This window comes from Ambystoma mexicanum, chromosome 1q, assembly GCF_040938575.1.
Source record: "Ambystoma mexicanum isolate Mex_15411 chromosome 1q, UKY_AmexF1_1, whole genome shotgun sequence".
Taxonomy (NCBI): Eukaryota; Metazoa; Chordata; class Amphibia; order Caudata; family Ambystomatidae; genus Ambystoma; species Ambystoma mexicanum.
Genome location: NC_090922.1, coordinates 556497073 through 556510980, shown reverse-complemented (window position 1 = coordinate 556510980; position 13908 = coordinate 556497073).

Here is a 13908-nt window from a genome sequence, read left to right as displayed (position 1 = left end):
CAGGAGAAGAAGAGCAGAAGTGGCAAGGATTGGAAAAAGACTATGTTATTGTCGTTTTGTGTTTTGTGCGTCTCTCTCCATCACACAGTAAAGAAGGGACAAATGGGACAGTGAATGCTTCAGAGAAATTAGGAGAGCACCAATATAGTAAATGACTTCTGAAGTATAAGTGGGGCGGGTAGCAGGCATATAACGTGTGAAGGAGATGAAAGGATTAGATCATTAAAAGGAAGTAGTTGTAAGCATTTAGGCAATTATAGGAGGTAATAAAGAAAATGTATATGCATTTCGAGAAACCTGGTTTTCTCTGTGTTTCAGGTAAAAGGAGGGCACAGCAGATGACCCAGTCAACTGAGCCCATGAGCAACGCAAGAAGGCCTAACACAAGGAGGGTCTGGGAGAGACAGCCTAATGCCCAGATGTCACAAGCTGCGACATAAGAAAAGCCCTCTGAATGAGTGCCCCCCCAACCACTGTGGTCCCTCCCATCATTAAAGTTGTGCCCATGCAGTGGATGTCTCACTACCTGGTATTTTAGCACAAGGTTTCTGGACATGGAGCAGGGTGTCATACACAACAAGAGAAAGGACTTTAAGTTGAAAAGAAGGTGATTTGGGGAGGGCAACTGCTAAAAGAAAAAAAAGGTTACCTGTTTTTTGTTACAGAAAGAATGACGGTTCCACTAGGTATACTGGAGTGTCACTTAAGTGGCCTCCCCTGCTCGTGGTGGCAAAGGTCACCCATGTGCATGGAGTCGGTAGGATTATGGGTAGCTGGGAAAATACACATTTGCAGCCTGTGTAATTGCACCGCTGGAAAGGATTGTGGCTCTGATGGTTTTGTACTCTGCTGTCTCTAATTCTGTCCCATCTAGGGACTGCAACAAGAAAACGTTAACCTACTTATTTTGTGTATTTGAATGAAAAGTAGTGACCTTACCCCTTACTAGTGACATGAAGAAATGAAGCATCTTTAATAGAACATTATTGTTGGTTTAAAAGACAAATTAAGAACAAAATATATATGAGTGTTTGTATGACCAATTTGGCCCACAACACCAACGATATATAGTACCAGAACGTGACCAATGTGGGGAGGGAGGCTTCAGGCAGCCCAGAACGTGACCAATGTGGGGAGGAAGGCTTCAGGCAAGGGCTGCCACACAAACTCTCCCACTTCCCAGGCCATGAACAACTACAAGATTTCTATAGCGGTTCCAACGGAAGCAAGCTACACTAAAATGAAAGACACATGAGAAATAACCCCATGAGGATAGTTACATGACAGTGTGGACAATGATAGAGGATTTCTTGAATGAAGGTGACCTGATACAATAGATACCAAGAGGCCCAATCAAAGGAATTGTAACCCAAAGAGAGCTGCAGTGCCTCGAGAGCAGAAGAAGAGAGGTGGAAGGATGGCCAGAATGTTGCAAGAAACACCAGCCACCTGATTGTGGACAAGAGTTTGCAAGAGAAGAACGGGTCAAAGGCTGCAAGGATGCAGAAAACAAGTGCTCCTGGCAGTTCCAGTGGAGATGGTCCAGAGAGAAGGTAATGAGTACACCAAGGAGTAGTGCGAGAAGTTCAAGCTGCTTACATGGGTAGGAAACAAGGCAGTCCTCTGTTATGTTGCCAAAATGAAGATTCAGTAAATAGGCCGCATTTCAAGGGTACATAGCATGAGAGGAGGCAACAATATCCGCAGACCAACACTGGGCCTGAGGCTCACATGCAGGTGCCACCCAAATTGATAAGAAAATGTACCATGTTGCCATTGAGCACACCAGCCTTGATGGTGTCCCAGAAAGACACAGAAGTGAATTGATGCCCTGAACATGACACACAGTGGAGAAAGAAGAGGGCGCTGAAGCTGAGCAGGATAAAAAAGAGGAGATGACCTGGAACACAAACCAACCGAGAAGGAGCTGATGCGAAAGGAAGGGGGTAACGATGGCGTGAGACAACAAGACACCCATCAGTGGGAAGGGGCTTTGAGTATGTGGTCCAGTCGGGCTGGACCATAGTAGGACTGTTGAGGGGGTCTGAAAACCCCACAACTTCCACAGCATACCCCCAAGATGATGGAATCCACCCATTGAAGCAGCCCCACAGACCATAGCTGGATGATATTATCAAAGTAATCATGAAGAGGGCACATGGTTGAATTCACATAGAGACATTAACTAGCTGAGTACAAAATAACACACATGAACTGCTTGCTGACACCTAAAGCAATTTCCATGAACAGCCATGAAAAGCAAAACGGAAACCACAGCTGCATTGAAATTAAATGGGAAAGCTTAAAACACAGAGTGAGACCTGACACACTGATTTTCCTGAGAAACGCAAATCAGATCTGGCAGCATGTCCAGTCCTGCCAAGGACGCTGGAAGAGAATGTCCGAGTTAGCAGAAAAGATGCAGTTCTTGCAAGGGCATAAATTCCAGCAGAGAAAATAATTTTTATTGTCCCCGAACACGTGACCTGGAGCTGGGGAGCAAGGCCCATTCATCTGAGGCAGACAGATAACGTTGTTCCCATCAAACTGAAGACAGCAGATGGAAAACATTTCCTTGCTCTGGGTTTGAGAAGTTGGAAGTGGTGACATTAATGGGACACAGGCAGTGCTCTGTGATAACCTTCTCCACCCATCACTTTTTGCTCACATGCTGGTAAATTTCCTAAACTGACAAGGCTTGCACTGACCTCCTGGGGGTGATGCCAGATGGAGCTACAAGATCTAGCTAGGCCGATCACATTATTTGTCCCCTATAGACTGTAATTATGCCTATTCTGTTCACCCAATCCCATTTCACCCACAGCTAGGAATGTAACTTTTGGTTGTGAGGTCACAGTAGTTTAAAACCTCGTTGCCCACCTGTAATGAGCTGAGAGCATTTGGAGCTTTATAATCCGTGTGTGTATCCCTGCATGGATTAATAAAGCTCCTCCATTTCTTGTGCATGGGGGATTTCCCTCGATCCAACCCCTGCTTTTTTAATTCCACTTGAGCCACACTGGAAAAGAAGGAGCTGGAATGTGAGCTGGAAGGTTTGCTGTAGCAGTAGAAGCAGAGGAGAGGTACAAGGGTGGCAAATCACGAGGAAGTGGGAGCACAGAAGGGACACCGGAACGTGGAGACAGTAGATTTCACCTGCAAGTTCTGAGAGAGTCCTGTTCTGAGCTGTGAACGTGAAGGAGATGAAGGCCAGAAGCAGAAGGCAAGCCGAGGGTCTCAGGAGGAACAGGAACTCCCAAACAAGTGGCCGGATTGAAGACACCCATGCTGGAGAAGGGTGTTGGTCCCCAGTGAGCCAGTAGAAGTGGTGTAGAAAGTCAGGTAAGCAGTGCAACCAACAAAACCAGTGTCACTGAAGTCAAAGAGTGAATCACAGCATTCAGATACACTGCACGAGCCTTGCCAGTAACTGTAGCCACCTCCTAAGTGACTTGCATATTGCTTTAAGCAAGTGAAAGCTGTTAGTTATATCTGAAGTCTTACTTCTCGCATGAGAAGTTAAAGCACATTGAAAAACATTGTTGAACTGATAGACTGTTGCTGTATAACGGAGTGGACGTGTGTCCCTAATTAAAAGAGGGAACGCTTTCTGAACCATTCCCGAATATTTAACCTTTACAATAACTGAATTAAGAGATACAAGAGTAATAAACTACATAAAAACCAGGTCGTGTGTATCTAATTGTAATTCCCAAAGAAATCAGAATATCATCCTTTGCCGTTACATGCAAATACAATTCTTTGTTCAACCTTAAACCTTGAAAGTCACTTTAAATAGAGGTTGTGTGTACTCAATTGTGTTTTTTACTTGAAATACAGAATCCTATACTGTATCCAGAGTTAATATTCTTTCAGTTTTAAAGAACTAACGAGCCTAAACTACTAGAAGAACAGGCATTACCCAAGCCAAAAGGCATCCCCTTTTCATAGTGTAACCAGTTTTGCCAAGGATTATAGAGCCATCCAACTACACAGTGAAGTTAACAGTCAAGTGGCCTACAATACCAGGGTTTCTTTGTTACCTGAAGCTGAGAGAGTTGCACCAAGGCTTCTGGGTAAATATTTGGGCTGATAACTGGCAGAAGGTTGTGAGTAAAGCTGGGGAAGGTGATCTGATTGCAGATGCAGGTTGTTCTTGTGGCAGAAGACGGGAGAGGTAAAGAGACTGCCCCTGAAGAGGGTGAAGTGTATCTTGTCAAAGCCTACATAACAATTCAGAGCACTGAGCAGTGGTGGTAGTACTTCAACTAGGTTGGCATACTAAGTTGTCAGCAGATGTAACACAGAAGTGGTTTGATGCAGAAACGTACTGTCAGACAAAGTTGACTGTTCTCTTAGTGCCAACAGTAAAAGTGTGGTTGTTGAAAAAAGAAGCAGCAGCACAAAGAAGCATCCTGACAAATATACCAATGTGAAGTTGTAACTAAAGATGTCCTAAAGAACTGTGTATTTTTGACATTGAAGAATATTACACCTTATTTTGAACTGTGACAAACTATTGACAAGAAGAGACAATCTACCATAACCAGGATTATCACTGGTGCTATTTCGTTTTCTGGAAGTTGGAAGGGGATCTTTTCATCCAGGAACAAAGCGTTGTTAACAGTGGATTTTTGGTGTGATGAACGTTTTATTTGATTTGAAACTATTAAGAGCTGGTTCAAAACCTTTCTTTTCTTTTGATGAACACTTTGAGTTTTGAATCCTGGGTAAGGGATCTTACCTATGCAAGGAGAAGGCCATTCAGATAGTATGTTTATTGTTTATTATATTGTGTTGCCATATATTTCCTTTATGTGTGTACTGTTTAGTGTGAGGGCCATTTTGCCATCTAGAGAATGTCCCCTTAGTGTATGGACTAGGCAGGGAATTCCTTAATAGAGTAGGACAAGTAAGGATTTGTTTCAAAATATTACATTTAATACAATAGCATATTTTGAGAAATCTACAAGCATTAATGACCCCTCACCATATGTAAAATTAAACCCGAAGAAAATCAGACACAGTGGGTACTTGGGAGTTCTCTAGAAGAATCGAGCAAAAACCTGGGAAGACCGCAGTAGTTTTAGGCTTGCTCACTCCATCCGGGAGAATTCATGTGTTAGGCTTGCAGTGCAACCGTGTACAAATGGGGAAGCAGCCACAGACACTCACCTTGCTAAAGGTGACAGCACTGATCAAAGATATCAGGAGCCCTTCACATTATGTTGAAAACAAAGCACTGCTTGCAGGCGGTTTTGCCTGCTTTTCTGCTTCTAAGCTAGGAAATCATGGTTATTGTATAGAATGGAAAAACGCCAATGGAGGGCCATGAGAGGAGCCTTTTTAGTTGTGGCTATTGATGTTTTACCAGCACCTATCACCTGAAACCATTACATTGGAGTATAGCTAAGACGGAGATGGGATGTGAAGCTTGTGTATGTGTGGCTCTATACCTACCCATTGACCACCCACAGCCAATCTAATCTCTATGGCCATTCCCACCTGCTCCCTGCCCAAAAAACACCTTCCTGAATCTCTTTGAGCCATCTCCACCACACAGTGGCCCTCATTACGACCTTGGCGGAGAACCATGGTGCTATTAGCACCATGGTCCATGGCGCTAAGTTGCCAACTCCGCCATGGTGGTTGGCGGACTTACCGCCCCATTCCGACCTTGGCGGGGCGGTAAGTCCCCAATCCCCATTTACCCTTCCCCATTCCCATTTTTGCCCCATAGGGCATAATGGGAGTGGGGAAGGCGTTAATTACGCCACCGTAAATTACGGTGGCGTAATTAACAACAAGGTCCCTTAGCGCCATGGATTTTAACGCCTGCAAAAAGCAGGCGTTAAAATCACCATGGCGCTACGGGAACTCGTACTCAGGCGGTAAGGGTCGGCGAAGTTTACGCCGGCGTAAACCCCTTACCGCCTGGGTCGTAATGAGGGCCAGTGACATCCAGTGCTATTTCTATTTTTTCCTACATCAGACTAGAAGATATTGGTATTACACCGCATCACCTCCTTTGTCATAGATAGAACAGAAACCACTATTTTGGGTCCCTACAATTCCCAGCCTCACCCACATACCTGAGGAGTACCTCAAGTATTCTCGCTCTCACTTCTACTTTTGAACATCTACATGACACCCCTACTAGACATCATAAATAGATCTGGCATCTCCTGCTACTACTACACGAACGACGCACAAATGTTCTACAAAGTTACCAAATGCTCCAGACATTAAAAACTGCCTTGCCCAAGTGGATGCATGGATGACAGCAAACAGACTAAAACTAACCCTGGCCAAACAGAACTGATGCTCTGCAATCTTGCAGGGTCTAAGTCCACCACAATCCCTCGGCCTGGCGAGATTGGTCGCTTCCCCGATCCCATCAACCACAATAAGGAATCATGGAGCCAGAATGGACGACACAACCACTCTTGATCTGCAGATTAGAGACATCGTCAGAAGCTGTTTCTATTAACTGTGCATGCTATTCCACATTTTACCTTACTTACCATTCATCCACAAGGCCATAGCCATAATTCCTCCAATACTATCCAAACTAGACTATTCCAGCAGCCTCTATTGCAGACTACCAGATAACCTCATCTTCAAAGAGTTCAAAATGCAGCGGCAATTCTGCTTATCAGAATGGCAGTGATTTGAACACATCAAGCCAGCATTACATATTCTACGCTGGCTACCCATAGAAAAAGGGTCCGTTTCAAACCATCGTGCAGCGTCTGTCATTCATACCATGGAGGGGACACTTCCTCCTTCAGAAGTACGTTTGGCACTACACTCCCTCTAGAACACTTAGGTCCATCAATCCTGCAATATTACTAGTCCCCGACTCCAACAAGAAATGGCAAACAGGATCCTCTTTTTTCAGTTCTGTCCAGCAAACCGTGGAACACCTTACCCAAATCTCCACACCTGGAAGTGAATCTGACTTTCAGGAAACAACTCAATGCTTGGCTTTTCGGTCATCCACTATAAAATAAATGAAAGATAATAGCAACTGATTAAAAACTGTACACCAGAGACTTGGACTACTTCAAGATGAGCAATTGTGAACCTCTTCTCACTACCATCTGCGGAAAACCAATTTGATTGATGCTCTGCTGCATGACACTGATTCACACCTGAATCTCAGTTAAATCTACAGTCAACAGACCGGAAGCAACAGCGAACACCTTTCCCTCACCTCATCCCTTCTCATCTCTCAACTAACTCCTCACTACTGTAATCTTGTATCCTTACACTAGCCACACTCTTTCAGAATGCCGACCAAGTCTCCAGTACTTACCAGACTCAGACCTTAACCATCTTCTACCAACAGCCATTGTGTCCAATTTTGCATTTCACAATCTGATGGCTGTCCATACGGCTAACCCCCCACCGGTCCGTACCAACCACAAACAACAAATTCTCCCAGGAGAATGGCTCCCTTCTCCTGCTGTCTTAAAATGAAAGTATCCTCAGATACCAGGGGGAATGACTCAGTTTCCTTGGTTTTGGTGATTATACGACTTCAAGCCAGGCCAGTAGGAATGTCTCACTTCCTCTTGCTTCTTCTTGCAATTTTCAACCCGGTTCCAGGGGGTATGGCTCTCTTCCCCTGGATACTGATTATCACACACACAGTTCCAAAAACAAGGCTGGGAGGAATGCCTCCCTTCCTCTGACTTTTCTTACAGTGTCCAATCTGGTTCCAGGGGGAATGACTCCCTTCCCCTGGATACTGTTTTCACCAAACTTCAATGTCCTAGTTACTGCCAGGGGGAATGACTCCCTTATCCTGAGGTTTTATTACCGCCAGTCTGTCTCTTCCCTACCAGGAGAATGCCTGCCTTCTCCTAGTATCTGTGATTCTCTCACAATGTCCACAAAGTTTTGGCCAGGACGAATGGCTCCCTTTCCCTGGTTACCTGTATGGTGGATATCCTTCTCTTACGTCTTGATAGGGCAGTATTCCATCTGGTTCCTCTTCCCAGCCTTTTACAGTGTCCCACATACTCCTCATTCGTTCAGTGACCCTCCTATGGTCACTGAAATGAGAAGCTTCTCTTTGACGGTTTGATTCACTTTGCTTAGGTTCTCAAACCCCCCTTGGTTCTCTTCCTTTACTTTGGCGACTTGGTTTACTCTCCTGCCAAGTGTTGACCTGGGGGTATTACCCCTGATGCACAACAGGTCTTTTTTAGCTCTTCACTCATCAGGGAGATGACTCCCGACACAACTCGACTTCTTTACCACCAATGGCCTTTGGCTTGCCACTGGTACAAGAGAGATCCCTTCTGATGCAGCCATGAGTTTCCAACTCCCTACTGAGTCTACCATGGGCACTCTTCCCGTCTCAAGGGAGGTCCCATGTTGTCTGTTCTTCCTGGGGCATCGGCTGCAGCCGGTTCCTCCAGCTCTTGTGCCACTTGGCTTCCTTTCCAGTGGCTCCCAGATGGCCCTGCAAGACTTGGTTTTCCACGTTCTGCGTCTTTCCAGGTCTGCTCTGCTCTCAGTGATCCCTTCACCTGCAACCTCCCTCCGGATCCTTCTCGCGTCTGCTGCTTCACCATTGAGTACCTTGTCGGGAGAGAACTCAGCTTGTCCCCTTCTCCGGTGAACCTGCTGCAGCAGCTCTGTCTCTCCTAGATTTGGGTTTCCAGGTTTGCCCATGTTCATGCCGGCTTCTCCTTCTTTTTAAGCTTAGTCCATCTTGGCTTTTAGTGTATCCAAGTTGAACAGTCCTCCAGGGAAGGCTAGAAGGTTGCTTTTGGTTCCATGGAGCCTTCTTCACATCTCTGCATATCCTCATTGTGTCAGTATGATATGATATGATAGGTTATTTATAACACGCTTAATAACCAGAGGTTTTTAAGTGCAGACTCGGGGATCGAACCTGTGTTGCTCTGTGTTGTCTTGCTTCCAAGGTGAGCACGTTGCCACTGAGCTATCCTCCCAAGACTTGATACAAGTGCCTCCTCTCTGTTCTCTATCTTCTTCTTCTTCTTCTTATCATGGGCAATATGTACAGATTGAAAATAGCACGTGTATGTACTAGGCAGGGGGGGTGGGTTTTGAGGAGCTCGTAGAGGTCTTTTGGGGGTTAGATTAGCGGTGTTGTGATTTACAGAGCTGCACCCTAGGTGGTCGTCCTTTTCTCCAAAGGAGGGAGTTCCTCCCATGAGGTTCTCTCACAATAAACCACCCATAGGGGGACCATAGGGTAGTGGCCTCACCCCCCTAGACTCATGGGACACGTTTCCCCCTTGGGGAGAAGTGACACCGACCTAGTGACTCGTCACACTATATTCTTTCACAACCTTGTTATGTCTCTACTGTTGGCTGTCACCAACTTGTTCCAGACTTATGATCTCTTGTCTATACAGGCCACCAATTTGTTTCCGGGCTGTCCTTTGCTCTGATGTGTTGCCCCAATGACGACGTTGATAAATTATTTATACCGTCGAAAACAGTCACTGGTTTTCGCAGCAGCCCGAAGATGGAAACATGAATTGAGTCACCATCTTTATTTTGGGTCACACGTTTGAATTATGTACGCATTGCACATTTTCAATTGAATGTTCATCACAGTCATGCATCATTTTTAGATGCTTAGTGTTGTTATATGTGTGTATTGAGTGTGTGTGTGTGTGTGTGTGTGTGTATGAAATTATGTGATGTGGAATATTTGATTGATTCTATGAATATGAACTGTATCCTTTGTCATTCTACATTCTTCTCTTTTATTGTCAAATACTGTAATTGTGATATATTCAGAACTAGTGCATGATTCTGCATAGTTATTAAAATGCTTTGACTTGATTAATCTTCTCTAGACTCTTCTTCAGTTGATACTATTTTGCTCCCTGAGTCTGGATAGTGGGGACACTTGCTTTGTAGTACATCCAGATGAACTGATATTTGCATAGCACATCCATCCATTAGTTATGGTTTTGAATATAGAGCAACCCTATAGTCAAGTAAATCATGACTGAAGTGTTCTTTTTTATACCAGCATAGAGTAACGTCATAATATAATGACAACCTATTAAAATAATCAGTTACAGGGACTCTAAGTAAGACAATGTGAGATTAAGTGATTTGCCCAGGATCACACGCTTTAGTTAAGTGGTGAAACCAGGATCTGGGCACTTTCAACACTTGAACACATATCTTCGTAGGTTTAGTTGATATACATATTTATTAAAGATTCGGTTTGGGTTTCGTGTGCTTAAACAATACAATCCCTTGATAAGTAAACACATACATTATGAACTATCATTTCATTAAAAAACGAACCTGGCACTATATACATCGACATTGAAACATGCTGAGCAAAAAGAGTATGGCTTTTGCTTTCTTTTTCCCATCCTGCATGGACAGTCACAGCAGCACCATGCAAAGATATTTAAGCCTAAACAAATCTCCCTAGGATTTTAAAACCATACGATACTGGCGCTAAACCATGGCGCTATTAGACCCATGGTTGGTGCCGGTATCGTAACGAGTCCGCCAATGTTCAATGGGGAATTACCACCCATTCCAAGGTTGGCGGGGCGGTAATTCCTCATTGAATATTGGCCCTTCGCCATTCCCATTTTTGCCCCATAGGGCTCAATGGGACTGGGGAAGGCGCTAAGTACGGTACCGCAAATTGCGGTACCATACTTAGCACCAAGGTCCCTACTTTAACAGCTGATCTAGACCAGCCGTTAAGGTCGGGTCCTGCAAAGGGACCTCGTAGAAAGGCGCTAATGGGTTAACGGCGCCGCAGCCTTTTACGGTGCCGTTAACCCGTAAGCGCCAGGGTCGTAATGAGGCCCATTGTCTTTATTTTACACAGCATGTTACATGATATGATAAGGCATATATAACGCGCCTATACACAAGATGCCCCCTTCCCATTTCCATCACCTGCTATTCACATTTCTTAAGGGTCAAAAGTCCCTGCTATTAGTCCCCTTCCCTCCCACCAATGTGTAATCGCTCCCATTTCAATGCGACGCTGATCCAGAGCAACGTGTTACGGTGTCTCACATGTCCTTGGTACAGACGCTCTAATTCCCTGAGCTCCAAATTTCACACGAAAGTATGATTAAGAGCTGCAAGGGCTTTGATCTCGCCCAAAGCAATCTCAGAACTGGAACCCATCCCGGAGAGGGTGTGTCAGGACACAACCTGTCAATTTAGGATATTCCTGCAAAATAAGGGACCGTTTGCCACCATACATTGGGATCAGTATTCTTCTGTGCACAAAGTGGCTGGATTCCTGTGGACTCTGCAGCTTCTTTTGTGCCAGGCAGAAGCAAGAGCAGCGCATAGGAATTCATGGTGCAATGATGGGTGCAATGAAGCCCGCCATCGCTGGCCTTCGAGCTGCGCATAGGATCACACTCGATTCCCCACATGCAGGGAAGAAAATCTTCATACCCTGGGATATTCCTGGGCTCCCGAGCCTTTTACCACTGCATGCAGGAGAACCTGGATTCTGGATGAATGTGCACAACCCTGTGGTAGCTATTCTCTTTCCCTTGGATTCTCCAGGGCAAAGAGAATGAGCCCATAAGTGCATTCCATAAGTGACTAGAGCAACAATTCCACAGATGGCGGCTGTGCTGCATTCTCACAGGGATGGTGTCAGGGCGTTTCAACTTTTTCATTTGAAAGGGGCATCGAGCATCCGAGGGGCCCACAGCAACTGCACCCATGTTGCCTGTCAGCAGTTTTATAATATGGTGTTAGTAACACGTTTCGCAGGCTATACCGGAGGCTAACACCCCGGCAGCCCGAGTTAAATGTGCAAGCGAAGTAACAGGTTACTAACGCCATTAGCACCCCAGGTTGCCAATCCGGTTACCCGAGGTGCTGATAGCGGAGTCTTTTATATGAATGACTCGGACACCTGGCAGGGTCCTGTTCATTTATAGAAACTACTGTTCCAAGATGGCTGCCACAGAGATGGAAGGCAGGGCTCCTGACAGAGCCCCTCTTCCATTTCTGTGGTGGCCAGCAAAGGGAGATGGAGAGAAGCTGAGGCGGACATCGCTGCTGAAACAATCAGTTAAAGTAGGGCTGGAGAGTTGGGTTTGGGATATTTTTTAAAAAGAAGGTCAGGGAGGGCGGGGAGAAGATGGTGGGCGGGGGAAGCAACCTGTAGGTTCCATGGAACGAGGGCTGAGATGAGCAGTTTAAGACTGTCATCCACTGAACCTGATCGGCTGCTCCCCCAACCCCGGGTGCTAATACGGCAATAAATTCAGTTCTATATTCCTTTCGTTTTGGGGCTTTAAATGTGCGCTTTGTAGCGCTCATTTTAAGAGCTGTGTTTGCAGAGTCCTTCAGGCTGTCACTTCTCTCAGGGTCTGCAGAACTGTATCACCTCAGGTTCCTCCACATCAGCCGCGTACTGACAAAGAAGGATTTATAGCTTTTCAGTGGGTATTTAGTGTTTAGGCTCACTGCTGGCTGGCCTATCTCCTGATAATCGCCAGCTATTAACCTCAGCTGTATTTCCATTACAATATGTGCACCCTATGGGTGCCTCAGACTGTTTTGCACTCTATGAAGATGTTGTGGTGGTTCCATCCTCCCTACACCTCCATATAGTGGCAGAAGCCCCACATGGAGGCCATCATGGGGGATTTGTTGGAAAACCATGTGCTTGAATTTGACGTCACCATGGCTGTGGTGACGTTGGGCCCAACGGGGGAATATGTAGGCTAAAAGTCTCAAAATGTTTTTGACATGACCCGAGAGAGGGGCAACAGACCACGTTGGTATTCTATGGGGAACCGAGGTGCATGAAATATTCAAAACCCTGCAACCCAAAGACAATTAGCCTGAAGAGACGAAAGGTGCCCTGCACACATAATTACACCTCCTTGTCAACAGGAACTACGAACGGTTTTGTCTGCGTCAGGCGCACCAAGACCCGGCTAATTCACTGGACTCGTATGCATGTCTTGTCTATGATGGGATGGATGAAACCAGGGAGCAAATCATTCAGCACTGCGCATACTCTGCGCTACGGCACCAAATCCTGAAAGAATTCTAGGGATCCTATTCTTCACATATGGAGGCTCATCACCACTGCCACAGGGTAGAGCTTTCCAAACCAAGGTATCTCATGACAAAGAGAAAAACAACGCCACATTCTGCATGGCCAGGGACACTTTGTTAAGCTGTTCCACTGCAAAGGACTTGGGGCTGGTGCAGTTTGCATTCTAGGTCTATCAGATGGATATCGGTGGGCTTCTGGAGGAGTTCCAGCATCTGTTTGAAGGGGTGGGATGCCTCAAAGGCCAGGAGGTGCACCTGCACATTGACAGGTCAGTTCCACCGGTGGCACTGCTTCATCGCAGGATCCAGTTTCACTTCATGCCAGAAAGTCAAAGAAGAACTTGCCAAACTTGAACAAGCGGACATCATCGAGCAGGTGGATGGCCCCATGACCTGGGTGTTCTCAATCATGGTGGCCAACAAACCCAAGTGTCCATAGGAGGTTAGGATTTGTTTTAGTTTTATTTTTGATTTTTTTTTAGAGGTCAGGATTTGTGTGGACATCAATATTCACAGGGAGTGCCACCCAATATCCATGCTAGATGATACGTGATAGACCTTGAGGGTGCAAAAGTGTTCTCGACACTGGACCTCAAGGCTGGCTTCCACCAGGTCCCTCTGCATGTGGACTCCAAACCGATTCTGATATTCTCCTTGCATGTGGGCTATTCTGCTACAAGAGGCTGAGCTTCATGGTTTCCTCCGCAGCTGAGGTTTTTCAGCACACCATCAGGGGAGTGCTGGTGGGGCTTCCCAATGGTTCTCAATGTGAGCAACGATGAGCTTTTTTTGTCGGCTTCACCAAAAGACCACAAGTCCAGGCTCTCAGCTGTGCTG